Source organism: Pristiophorus japonicus, chromosome 7 (assembly GCF_044704955.1).
Source record: "Pristiophorus japonicus isolate sPriJap1 chromosome 7, sPriJap1.hap1, whole genome shotgun sequence".
NCBI classification, from domain to species: Eukaryota; Metazoa; Chordata; class Chondrichthyes; family Pristiophoridae; genus Pristiophorus; species Pristiophorus japonicus.
In genome coordinates, this window is record NC_091983.1 from 94,785,352 (window position 1) to 94,799,387 (window position 14,036).

The 14,036-nt window shown below is 44.8% G+C and overlaps 1 protein-coding gene across 3 annotated transcripts in view; it reads left to right on the forward strand.

Annotated features, from left to right (window-relative positions):
• Positions 1-236: 236 nt before the first annotated feature.
• Positions 237-14,036, forward strand: part of gtf3c2 (general transcription factor IIIC, polypeptide 2, beta) — a 163,802-nt gene continuing 150,002 nt past the window's right edge. For all 3 annotated transcript variants that reach the window (XR_011593856.1, XR_011593855.1, XM_070885142.1), the window contains exon 1: positions 237-400. The gene's annotated coding sequence lies outside the window, so the exon portion shown is untranslated. The remainder of the gene's footprint in view (positions 401-14,036) is intronic.

A 14,036-nucleotide genomic window follows, 5' to 3' on the forward strand; every position in this document is an offset into this window, starting at 1 on the left:
AAATCGGCATCAACAGGGCCGCCCAATTACACGGTCGCCTTTCTATGACATCATCCGGGTTTATGTAGGGCTCTCTGCGTCGCGCGATTCATCAACAGCGTTGTCCCGCCCATCTGTTTATCTTACGTCATGACGAGTGGCTGCAGTCCGGGCTGTGAATGGTCAGCCGCGGTGTCAATCGCACGAGCCGGCTAAGCCCCGCCTCAGGACGGTGGCTCGCTGGCTGTTTGTGGCAGTCGGCGTGTCGAATGGCCTGTGAACAAGGTTGGGGGGGGGGAAATATACAAAAAATAACGGCGGGTTAAAGTTCCACGTGTACCCGGCTCTGAGCCGCCATCTGGTCCTCGCCCTTGTCGGTTCAGTGAAGGAGCCTGCGGACGCGGGGCTGCGATGAGACAAGGTATTATTCAAGCTTTACATTGAGCTCGGTGGAGTTTGCCGAGCGGGTCGGGTAGCGGCTGGTTCCGGCCTGTCACTGCAAGCTTCAGGCACCCAATGTCGGTGCCCGCTGCAGACTCGGGCCGATCATCAGACAGAGGTTGGGGGCTGATTACATCATCCGTGTCATTCCACCCAGCCCAGTTACACCGCCTGTTCTACCACTTTACATTGTAATCAGACAAACACTTCCTGTTTTACATTTTCAATTTCAAAGGCATTGATTTATGTTGCAGTAAAACGCCACAGGTACCTGCTCAAGTGCGCATTCTTTGTGTGCGAGCATAAGCTGTGCTATTCAGCTGAGGCTCAGTGGGTAGCTCTCTCGCCTCTTAGTCACAAGGTAGAGGCTTGAGCACAAAACAAAATCTAGGCTGACACTCCAGTGAGGCCACCTGGAGTTACTGAATAGCGAACAGGAACACTGATTCTCTCCTCTCCCTTCCCGTGCAGCTGCTAATTGTTCAATGAGTTAATTGAGGATAGACTGGGATCTGGTGGCCTTCCTCGAGAGGCGGGTGCCGGAGTGCATCATCAGCCCTGGCAACCAAATTTTAATTTCATCCTTTAATGTTAAAAGTTTAATTAGTCGGTTTAGTGCCCCTTTAATAAGGGGGCACTTGACTTTTATAGTTTCAACAAAATAGTTGTACAGAAAGAAAAAGACTTGTAATTGTACAGTGCCTTTCACGACCACCGGACATCTCAAAGCGCTTTACATAAGAACATAAGAAATAGGAGCAGGAGTAAGCCATATGGATTTTGTGTGCGCACTGTTGTAATGTAGGAAACGTGGCAGTCAATTTGCGCACAGCAAGCTTCCACAAACAGCAATGGGATAATGACCAGATAATTTGTTTTAGTGATGTTGATTGAGGGATAAATATTGGCCCGGGCACGGGGGATAGCTCCCCTGCTCTTAGAAATATGCCATGGGATCTTTTACATCCACCTGAGAGAGCAGACGGGGCCTCGGTTTAATGTCTCATCTGAAAGACGGCAGCTCTGACAGTGCAGCACTCCCTCAGTACTGCATTGGAGTGTCAGCCTAGATTTGTCTACTTAAGTTTCTGGACTTGAACCCAGAGAACAGTGTCTCTTGTACAGAGAGTACTCTGGCTTTACCCAATAACTTGACCATAAACGTTTCTAGGATTGGTCACTTTGAAGGTGTGCTTTACAATGTAATTTTCCTTTTTTTTTTACATAAACTTTTCTCTTGCGGTAAACCTTCATTTTAATGGGTTATATAACTGCTGGTTAATTTCTGCAGTTTAAGTTAAGGGATATCAGTGATGAGGGAAATGGAATGTTACTTCCACAGTGTTAATATTGAACTAACTTCTGAGTTCACAGCCAGAGTAAAGCTCTTCAATGACAATCTCAAAAGCTGCAGAATGACTTATTTCCCTATTACTCACACCAGCCATTCTTATGGGCTCTGTAAGTTAGAAAACAAAATCTATTCACAATTGTGGTTTTTAAACATTTTTTATTTTTGCTAAGCAACCACTCAGGATTGCAATGAGATTAAATTTGTTTAATAGAAGATGCTTATAAACTGGGGGAGAGGGGTCTTCAGAACTATCAGTACGTGCTGGATTTGAGCCCACATTTCAGATGAAAGTGAAAGGGTGCTAACCCATTGTATCACTTAAATCCTCTTAACTGTAGCAGCCTATAGCAGTTCCTAGGCAATTTGGAGACACAGCCACTATTGTGCAGTTTTATTCAGAAGTTATCAGGTAAGAGACATGGGAAATGTTACTCGTACAAGTGATTTTTCGGGATTGAGATGTAATTAAAGCATAGGTGCTGTGAGTGTACATAAACATGTATGCTGTACAACAGCAATGTGCATTTATATAGCAGCTTTAATGTAGTAAAATGTCCCAAGGAATGTAACAGGGGTGTAATCAGATACAAATTGACACCATGCCAAAGAAGGAGCTATTGGGACAGATGACCAAAATCTTAAAAGAAAATCTTGCATTTGTGTAGCGTGTTTCACAACCTCCGGACGTCCCAAAGCGCTTTACAACCAATTAATTATTTTGTAGTAATGTAGGAAATGCTACAGCCAATTTGGGCACAGCAAGTTCCCACATACAGCAATGAAATAATGATCAGATAATCTGTTTTTTTTTAATGATCTTGACACCGAGGATAACTCCCCTGCTTTTCTTCGGAATAGTGCCATAGGATCCTTTATATCCACCTGAGAAGACAGACAGGGCCTTTGACATAGGAAGGACAAACACAGGTTCTACTGAGGGATTATGAGCAGTTAAGGAACTAAATATTCGTGGGTATTTGACAATTTGGAAGGACAGATAGAAAGGAGCGCTGTTAAAGGATGAGATCTGTGCGTTAGTGAGAAACGATATTGGCTAAGAAGATCAAGCTGTTGAATCAGTTTGGGTGGAGATAAGGAATAAGGGGAAAAAGTCGTGGTGGGCGTAGTCTATAGGCCCCCTAACAGTAGCTACACTGTTGGACGGAGTATGAATCAAGAAATAATGGAGGCTTGTAAAAAAGGAACGGCAATAACCATGGGTAATTTTAACCTTCATATTGATTGGACAAAGCAAATTGGCCAGGGTGGCCTTGAGGAAGAGTTCATAGAGTGTATCTGGGATAGTTTCCTTGAACAGTACATTGCGGAACCAACCAGGGAGCAGGCTATCTTAGATCTGGTACTGTGTAACAAGACAGGATTAATAAACAATCTCCTAGTAAAGGATCCTCTAGGAATGAGTGATCATAACATGGTTGAATTTCAAATTCAGTTGGAGGGTGAGAAAGTTGGATCTCAAACCAGTGTTTTAAGCTTAAATAAAGAAGACTACAAAGGTATGAAGGCAGAGTTGGCTAAAATGGACTGGGAAAATAGATTAAAGTACTGGGACAGTGGATTTCAAGAGATATTTCATAACTCTCATAGCCCAATGAGAAGGAAAGACAGTAAGAGAAGGGATAACCATCCATGGCTAACTAAGGAAATAAGGGATGATATCAAATTGAAAACAAGGGAATACAAAGTGGCCAAGACTAGTGGGAGGCCAAAGGATTGGGAAACATTTTAAAGCCAGCAAAGAATGACTAAAAAAATGATAGAGAGAGAAGATAGATTATGAGAGTAAACTAGCAAAAAATATAGAAACAGATTGTAAGAGTTTCTACAGGTACATAAAAAGGAAAAAAAGTAGCTCAAATAAATGTTGTTCCCTTAGAGGATGAGACTGGGGAATTAATATAGGGAAATGGCAGTGACTTTGAACAAATATTTTGTAACGGTCTTCACTTCATAAGACACTAAAAACATTCCAATAGTGGATAATCAAGGGGCTATAGGGAGGGAGGAACTTAATACAATCACGATCACTAAAGAAGTAGTACTCAGCAAAATAATGCGACTAAAGGCAGACAAGTCCCCTGGACCCGAAGGCTTGTATCCTAGGGTCTTAAAAGAAGTGGATGCATTAGTTGTAATCTACCAAAATTCCCTGGATTCTGGAGACGTCCCAGCGAATTGGAAAACCGCAAATGTAACGTCTCTATTTAAAAAAGGAAGCAGACAGAAAGCAGGAAACTATAGACCGGTTAGCCTAACATCTGTTGGGAAAATGCTGGAGTCCATTATTAAGGAAGCAATTAGCAGGACATTTGGAAAAGCATAATTCAATCAAGCAACATCAGCATGGTTTTATGAAAGGGAAACCATGTTTGACAAATTTGCTTGAGTTCTTTGAAGACATACTAGGCGGGGTGGATAAGGTCGGGGCTATAAATAGAGCTGGAGCATTGTGCCCTGGAACATCATGGGCCACCCCGACCTGTGTGAGAACACCACCACAGGTCAGTGTTATAAATAGAGTTGGAGCACCGGGCCCTGGATCATCATGGGCCGCCCTGACCTGTGTGAGAACACCACCGCAGGTCAGTGTTATAAATAGAGTTGGAGCACCGGGCTCTGGATCATCATGGGCCACCCCGACCTGTGTGAGAACACCACCGCAGGTCGGGGCTATAAATAGAGCTGGAGCACCGGGCTCTGGAACATCATGGGCCGCCCCGACCTGTGTGAGAACACCACCGCAGGTCGGGGCTATAAATAGAGTTGGAGCACCGGGCTCTGGATCATCATGGGCCACCCCGACCTGTGTGAGAACACCACCGCAGGTCGGGGCTATAAATAGAGTTGGAGCACCGGGCTCTGGATCATCATGGGCCACCCCGACCTGTGTGAGAACACCACCACAGGTCGGGGCTATAAATAGAGCTGGAGCACTGTGCCCTGGATCATCATGGGCCACCCCGACCTGTGTGAGAACACCACCGCAGGTCGGGGCTATAAATAGAGCTGGAGCACCGGGCTCTGGATCATCATGGGCCACCCCGACCTGTGTGAGAACACCACCACAGGTCAGTGTTATAAATAGAGCTGGAGCACCGGGCTCTGGATCATCATGGGCCACCCCGACCTGTGTGAGAACACCACCGCAGGTCGGGGCTATAAATAGAGTTGGAGCACTGTGCCCTGGATCATCATGGGCGACCCTGATCTGTGTGAGAACACCACCACAGGTCAGTGTTATAAATAGAGCTGGAGCACCGGGCCCTGGATCATCATGGGCCACCCCGACCTGTGTGAGAACACCACCACAGGTCAGTGCTATAAATAGAGTTGGAGCACCGGGCCCTGGATCATCATGGGCCACCCCGATCTGTGTGAGAACACCACCACAGGTCAGTGCTATAAATAGAGTTGGAGCACTGTGCCCTGGAACATCATGGGCCACCCCGACCTGTGTGAGAACACCACCACAGGTCGGGGCTATAAATAGAGTTGGAGCACTGTGCCCTGGAACATCATGGGCCACCCCGACCTGTGTGAGAACACCACCGCAGGTCAGTGCTATAAATAGAGTTGGAGCACCGGGCCCTGGATCATCATGGGCCACCCCGACCTGTGTGAGAACACCACCACAGGTCAGTGCTATAAATAGAGTTGGAGCACCGGGCCCTGGATCATCATGGGCCACCCCGATCTGTGTGAGAACACCACCACAGGTCAGTGCTATAAATAGAGTTGGAGCACTGTGCCCTGGAACATCATGGGCCACCCCGACCTGTGTGAGAACACCACCACAGGTCGGGGCTATAAATAGAGTTGGAGCACTGTGCCCTGGAACATCATGGGCCACCCCGACCTGTGTGAGAACACCACCGCAGGTCAGTGCTATAAATAGAGTTGGAGCACTGTGCCCTGGAACATCATGGGCCACCCCGACCTGTGTGAGAACACCACCACAGGTCAGTGCTATAAATAGAGCTGGAGTGCCGCGCCCTGGAACATTGTGGCGGAAGTGTGGCGAATGAGGGTACGGGGCCCAGAAGAGCAGAGGTTCCGGGGGCAGCACGGACCTGCCCACACTGCGATGTGTGCCCGCACTGGGTTCGTGCAGCAGAGCAGGTCTCCAGTCATCCTGGTTAATCCTTGCCACTGGATAAAGGCCTAGCTCGGTCAAGCCTGTATGGTGGCTGATGTGCAACGGTCATCACTCGTTTTTAAAAAAAATCCACACACAGGCATCTTCTACTCCCTTAACTGGAGTTCGGGACTGGAACATCGGGTCCTTCATTGAAACATCTGTGAACTCTCATGGAAGCAAGTCACCCTCATTCGAAGGACCGCCTATGATGATGATGATGACATAAAAGGTACGGCACAAGATAAAACTTCACGGGGTTGGGGGTAATGTATTAGCATGGATAGAGGATTGGCTAACTAACAGAAAACAGAGAGTTGGGATAAATGGGTAATTTTCTGGTTGGCAAACAGTAACTGGTGCTGGGGCCTTAACTATTTACAATCTATTTTAATGACTTGGATGAAGGGACCAAGTGTAATGTAGCCAAGTTTGTTGTTGTTACGAAGATGGATGGAAAAGCAAATAGTGAGGCAAACACACAAAATCTGCAAAGGGATATAGACAGGCTAAGTGAGTGGGCAAAAATTTGGCAGATGGAGTATAATGTGGGAAAATGTGAGGTTATCCACTTTGGCAGAAAAAATAGAATAGCAAATTATAATTTAAATGGAGAAAAATTGCAAAGTGCTGCAGTATAGCAGGACCTGGGGATCCTTGTGCATGAAACACAAAAAGTTAGTATGCAGGTACAGCAAGTAATCGGGAAGGCAAAAAGAAAGTTGTTTTTTTTTTGTAAGGGGGATAAGAGTCTAAAAGCAGAGAAGTCCTGCTACAACTGAACAGGGTATTGGTAAGGCCACACCTAGAGTACTGTGTACAGTTTTGGTCTCCGTATTTAAGGAAGGATATACTTGCATTGGAGGCTGTTCAGAGAAGGTTCACTAGGTTGAGTCCGGAGATGAGGGGGTTAACTTATGAGGATAGGTTGGGTCTATACTCATTGGAGTTCAGAAGAATTAGAGGTGATCTTAGCAAAACATATAAGATAATGAGGGTGCTCGACATGGTGGATGCAGAGAGGAGATTTCCACTCGTATGGGAAACTAAAACTAAGGGTCATAGTCTCAGAATAAAGGGTTGCCTGTTTAAAACTGATGAGAAATTTCTTCCCTCAGACGGTTGTAAATCTATGGAATTCTCTGCCTCAGAGAGCTGTGGAGGCTGGGTCATTGAATATATTTAAGGTGGAGATAGACAGATTTTTGAGCCATAAGAGAATAAAGGGTTATGGGGAGCAGGCAGGGAAGTGGAGCTGAGTCCATGATCAGATCAGCCATGATCTTATTAAATGGCGGAGCGGGCTCAAGTGGCTAAATGGCCTACTCCTGCTCCTATTTCTTATGTTCGTTTAACTTTCAGTTTCATCTGAAAGACGGCACCTCTGACAGTGCAGCACTCCTTCAATACTGCACTGTAGTGTAAGTGTAGATTCTAGTGTCAAGTCACTGTAGAGGGATTTGAACCCACAAACTTCTGACTCAAAGGCGGCAAGCTACCACCTGAGCCACGGTTGACATCAATGTCAGAAAGGTATGTTTTAAGGAGTGTCTTAAAGGAGGAGAGAGGTGCAGCAGCGTGGTTAGAGTGGGAATTCCAGAGCTAGACGGCTGAAGGCACAGCCGCCAATGATGGGGTGAAGTAAGTGCAGAATCCAGAGTTCTCGGAGTGTTATAGGGCTGGAGGAGGTTAGAATTAAAGAAAATTACGACACTGAAGGAGGCCATTTGGCCCATCGTGTCTGTGGAAAAAGAGCTACCCAGCCTAATCGCACCTTCCAGCACTCGGTCCGTAGCCCTGTAGATCACGGATCTTCAGTTGCACATCCAAGTACTTTTTAAAAGTGGTGAGGCTTTCTGCCTCTACCACCCTTTCAGGCAGTGAGTTCCAGACCCCCACTGCCCTCTGTGAAAAAGCTTTTCCTCATCTCCCCTATAATCCTTCCACCAATTATTTTAAATCTATGCCCTCTGCTAAGGGAAATAGGTCCTTCCTATCCCCTTTAGGCCTCTCATAATATTATATACCTCCACTAAATCTCCCCTCAGCTTCCTCTGTTCCAAAAAAAAACAAGCCCAGCCTATCCAATCTTTTCTCATAGTTAAAATTTTCCATTCCTGGCAACATCCTCGTAAATCTCCTCTGCACCCTCTCCAGTGCAATCACATTTTTCCTGTAATGTAGTGACCAGAACTGTACACAGTGCTCAAGCTGTGGCCTAACTAGTGTTGTATACACTTCTATCAAAACTTCCCTGCTCTTATATTCTATGCCTTGGCTAATAAAGGAAAGCATTTTGTATGCCTTTTTAACTACCTTATCAACCTGCCCTGCTACCATTAAGGCTCTGTGGACATACACTTCAAGGTCCCTCTGTTCCTCCACACCTCTCGGTATCCTTCCATTTATTGTGTATTCCCTTGCCTTGTTGCCCCTCCCCAAGTGCATTACCTGACACTTTTCTGTATTGAATTCTATTTTCCGCTTTTCTGCCCAACTGACCAGTTCATCGATATCTTCCTGCAGTCTAAAGCTTTCCTCCTCACTGTCAACCACACGACCAAGTTTTGTATCATCTGCAAAATGTTTTATCGTTCCCCCTACACTTGAGTCTAAATCATTAATATATACACTATAAAAAGCAAGGAACCGAGTACTGAGCCATGTGGAATCTTACTGGAAACAGCCTTCCAGTTGCAAAAACATCTGTCAACTATTACCCTTTGCTTCCTGCCACTGAGCCAATTTTGGATCCAATTTGTCACTTTCCTTTGGATCCCATGGGCTTTCACTTTTTTGATCAGCCTGCCATGTGGGACCTTGTCAAAAGCCTTGCTAAAATCCATGTAGACTACATTAAATGTACTGCCCTTATCAACCCTCCTTGTTACCAACTCAAAAAATTAAATCAAGTTAGTCAGACACGACCTTCCCTTAACAAATCCACACTAACTGTCCTTTATTAATCTGCGTTTTTCTAAATGAAGGTTTATACTGTCCTTCAGAATTGATTCCAATAATTTGCCCACCACCGAGGTTAAATTAACTGGCCTGTAATTGCTCAGTTTATCCCTCCTTCCCTTTTTCAACAATGGTATAACATTAGCAGTTCTCCAATCCTCTGGTACCACTCCTCTAGCCAGGGAGGATTGGAAAATGATGGTCAGAGCCTCCGCAATTTCTTCCCTTGCTTTTAATAGTCTAGAATATATTTAATCCAGTCCTGGCGAGATAAGGAGGAGTGAAGTCATGGAAAGATTTGAAAACAAGGACGAGAATTTTAAAATCAAGGTGTAATATAGGTTAGCGAGCAGGAGGGTGATGTATGAAGTGCGAGTTAGGATACAAGCAGTAGAGCTTTGGATGTGCTAAAGTTTATGGAGGGAGACGGAGAGGAGTGTTGGAGTAAAAAGAAGACTTCGAGATAGACTCCCTAATATAAGGAATCGACACCTACCCGTGCGCCTGTATAGCGACCATGGAATCACTCAGACTAAACCTCGGTTCAACCGGTTTTTATTCAAGCATGCAGGGGAAGAGTTCCGATGAACCCTTCAAAGTACAAGAGTTCTACATGCATAGTTATATGATTTTTCAAGGTGTGCGACCCTCCTACAAAATTTCTATGACCACCGGTTGGTTTACAGCTGATTTATGAAATTATATTGATTTGTTAACCCTTATCAGACTGGGTGCTGAGTGGTTTCACAACCTCTCCATCTCAGCCTTAGTTGTAATGTGTTGTTCCACAGTCTTAACCTTGTTCCGGCGTTTCCAGCTTGGTCTGCAGTTTTTAAAGATAAGCACACAAGCAAAGCTATTCCCTTTAACCTGATTCCATGCCATTTTCTATCATTCTATACCAAAGTTCAACACATCAAGCTTTGCCTCTTAGCTTCTTTAAATTTTAAAACCCAGTTGTAAGCGAGTTTTACGAACAATCTGTCAATAGGCAATATTACAATCCCTACCATGAGGTGGAGGAACTCCTGACTCCTCACTACCTCCTAATACTGATAAGCCCTTTAACCTGGACCATTTTATGTGTCAGATCAATTCACTACTTTCAGTATCCACTTTAGTGACAATCTTTATCCCCTTGCAATACTCTACTTCCTTACAGGAGGTTGACCAGGAGAGGTTTGGAATAGTCGAGTCTGGAGGTAACCAAAGCATGAATGAGGGTTTCAGCAGCAGATGGGTTGAGGCAGGGGTGTAGTCAGGCAATATTATAGACACCAGCAGACATCCAACTCTACCTTTCCACCACCTCTTGATCCCTTCTTTCCCTGAATGTCAAACTGCTTGTTCAATATTCATTTGCAAATGACCTACAATTTCCTTCAGTTAAACATTGAGAAGACTGAAGCTCCATACCCTTACCACTGATTCTACCCCCCCTTATCAAGTCATTGTCTCAGGGTAAACCAGATCTTTTGCAATTTCATGCCCTATTCTAGCCCTTTACATGCTTCATCACAAAGACTGTCTACTTCCCCTCCTATAAACGTCGCCCAACTCTGTCTCAACCCATCTGTGGCTGATGTCCTCATCTGTGCCTTTATCGCCGCCAGACTCTCTTATTCCAGTACTCTCTTGGCTAACCTCCTATCCTGCACAATCTGTAAACTTCAGCTCATCCATATACTAACCGGCAGCAGGTCCCACTCACCTATCAGCCCTGTCCTTGCTGCCCTACATTTACTCCCAGTTCCCCAACACCTCCAATTTAAAATTCTCACGCTTGATTTTCCTCACTTCCCTTTCGCTTAAATTCCTCCACCCCTATTAACCTCCCCATCCCTTTCCGAATTCTACGTTTGTCTGACTCCAGCCTTTTGTGTATTTCCCTTTGCACTGACATTGGTGGCTGTACATATAGCTGTCTAAGCCCCATACTTCTGGAAACCCTCTCTAAATCCTATCATCTCTACACCTTTCTCATCATCTTTACAACACTCCCAATAACCCACCTCTTTGACCAAACATTTGCTCACTCCTAATATCTCCTCCTTTAGCGTGTCTCAGTGGGTAGCACTCTCGCATCTGAGTCAGAAGGTTGTAGGTTTGTCCCACACTAGGGACTTGAACACAAAAATCTAGGCTGGCAGTGCAGTGCTGAGGGAGTACTGCACTGCCGGAGGTGCTGTCTTTCAGATAAAACATTAAACTGAGACCCCATTTGCGCTCTCAGGTGGACGTAGAAGAGTAGGGAAGTTATTCCCGGTGTCCTGGCCAATATGTATCCCCCAATCAACATAACAAAAACAGATTATCTGGTCATTATCACATTGCTGTTTGTGGGACCATGCTGTGCGCAAATTGGCTGCCGCGTTTCCTACATTACAATAGAGACTACACTTTAATAGTACTTCATTGGCTGTAAGGTGATTTGAGTCGTCGGGTTGTTGTGAAAGGTGCTATATAAATGCCAGTATTTCTTTCTTTTTTGTCTGATGCTTCAATGTCACATCTTGGGATGTTTTTCTATGTTAAAGCAGCTATATATCAACGTTGCTGTTCTAATATTGAGGTACTTATAGCAACTTGTGAAATACGTGGCCGAGACATGTACATGATGATGCTGAATGCAAAATGTGATTTTTGTTCCATTACTCAGAATTTGTATGTTGTTTTGGATGAGCATTTTACACTAAAATAATTAAAATGGATAGCTGCTTTATAAATTAATAGTCTTTGCTATGTAACTCAAATCACCAAAATAAAAAGCTTTTGAAAATCTATATAGTAACTAATATTGTATCTGAAATAACTTTTCATTTTTCTTTTTATTTTTGCTACTAGAGTATCAGTGTATTAAAGCTTCACCACTCTACTTCCAGTATGGGTATAGTTTTTGTTGAATACTTTAGTTTGCGCTACTTGACATAGTTTGAGATGTATTCAGTGTATATTACACAAAATGTTATTTAGTCCATTTGAAGTTGATCCAGTTCTTCCCCACCTTTTTCAGTTGGTTTCAGAGTGATTTTTCCACATTAAGGATAGTTTTGTGTTCTGAGCCCAGATAACTAGAACTGGGCAAATTCATTTCATTTAGGACCCTTGGAATTGACAGATAAAGGAGATTTTCATCATCACTTTGGTTTGGATTCAAACTCTGACCTAATTGCTTAACCCATCAAGGGGACTGGGTGGAACGGTGGTTGTATATGAGAACTAGTATTTTTGTTAGTGTTGCAGATTGGGTACTCATTCAGTAATTGTAACCTAAAATAGCAAATGCTATGTTTTGATATATTTGCATTATTTAATATTCCCCTGAGCTTTGATATACTAGCTATATAGAACACAGTTGCTCATGTAATGTTTGATTTGGTAACTGATTGCTTTTAAAAAGAATACAGCACAGTGGTCTCAAACAATGCTATGCCAATTTAATCCATCAGAAACAGATGGAAAAATATTTAAGATGGTTTTTGGGATGCTAGAATTATGGAAGTGTTATCTGTGGAATGCAGCTGATAAAGTATATTTAATGAGATGCAATACTGTTAGATTGATATCCTGGGGTTTTCTTTGTTACTATGGCTTTCAGTGGGGAAATTTCCAAGAAGTATGACCAGCCAAATGAGTAAGTTTGTAGTATTTGTGTTCTGTGGAAGGAATGGGCTCAGCCTGCCTGATGGCCTCTCTAGTTCTCTGTATTTTGGAACAATGAGTTTATGATCACTGCTAAAATCATCAAAGTCAAGGATAAAAGAGTGATTGTAGCCCAGCACCCAAACTATGGCCCCAAGTTTCCACATGATTTGCTCCTGATTTTTAGGAGCAACTGGTGGAGAACGGAGTATCTTAGAAATCGCAATTCTCCACATTTAGTTTGCTCCAGCTTTAGTCAGGTAGAACAGTTTCACTTTGGAACAGAATTTTTTTTCAAAAGGGGGCGTGTCCAGCCACTGACGCCTGATTTGAAAGTTTCCACAGTGAAAACGTACTCCAAACTAACTTAGAATGGAGCAAGTGAAGATTTTTGTAGTCCTGAAAAAACCTTGACTACACATTAAAAAATCAGGCGCAGGTTACAAATTGGGCGTCCGGAACGAGGGGGGGGGAAGGGAAGTCATTACTTTCTACAATAAATCCTTAGTTATACTTATACAAATAATTCCAACCTGAATAAAAATGTATAAGCAAAGAAAAGATTAAATAAACCATGTTCCTACCTGTGTGAAAGTACTTCAGGCAGGGAGAAGGCTGCAGGAAGCCTCACAAAACGAGGCAGCCGTTCCCGACGGCAGCGGGGGGCGGGGTGGGGGGGGGAGGAGGAGGAGGAGGCAGTGAGGGCCTGACCGACTGACGGCAGCGGGGGGGGGGGAGGAGGCAGTGAGAAGGCTGCAGGAAGCCTCAGAAGTTGAGGCGGCCATTCCCGACGGCAGGGGGCCCCCCGCCCCCGCCGTCGGTCGGGCCCGTCGGGAAACGGCTGCCTCAACTTCTGAGGCTTCCTGCAGCCTTCTCACTGCTGCAAGAAGCCTCCGTGCTGATCATGGAAGGGCAATGTGGTTTTATTAAAAAAATTTTAAAAATTGAACAGTTACAAAGAACTACAAAAATGGCCGAGTGCCAATGTTTCCTTCACACTGCGCGTGCGCGAACGCTCCGACGCGCACGGGCAGGGTTGCCGGCAAGAAAAAAACTCATTTAAACAGGCGCCCCTCCGAGCTGGGCGCCCGTTTTTCGCGCCTGAAAAAAAACGCGCTATTCTCGAGCGCTTTGCAGCTCGATGTCTGCCTGGCGCGGCGCCCAGGGGGCGGAGCCTACCACTCGCGCAGATTTTGTAAGTGGGAGGGGGCGGGTACCATTTAAATGAGTTTTTTTCGTGCCGGCAACCCTGCCCGTGCGCGTTGGAGCGTTCGCGCACGCGCAGTGTGAAGGAAACATTCACTCGGCCATTTTTGTAGTTCTTTGTAGCTGTTCAATTTTTAAAATTTTTAATAAAACCACATTGCCCTTCCATGATCAGCACTGAGGCTTCTTGCAGCAGTGAGAAGGCTGCAGGAAGCCTCAGAAGTTGAGGCAGCCGTTTCCTGACCGGCCCGACCGAACGGCAGGGGGGCCTCCCCCTCCCCCCCTCCCCCCCACCCA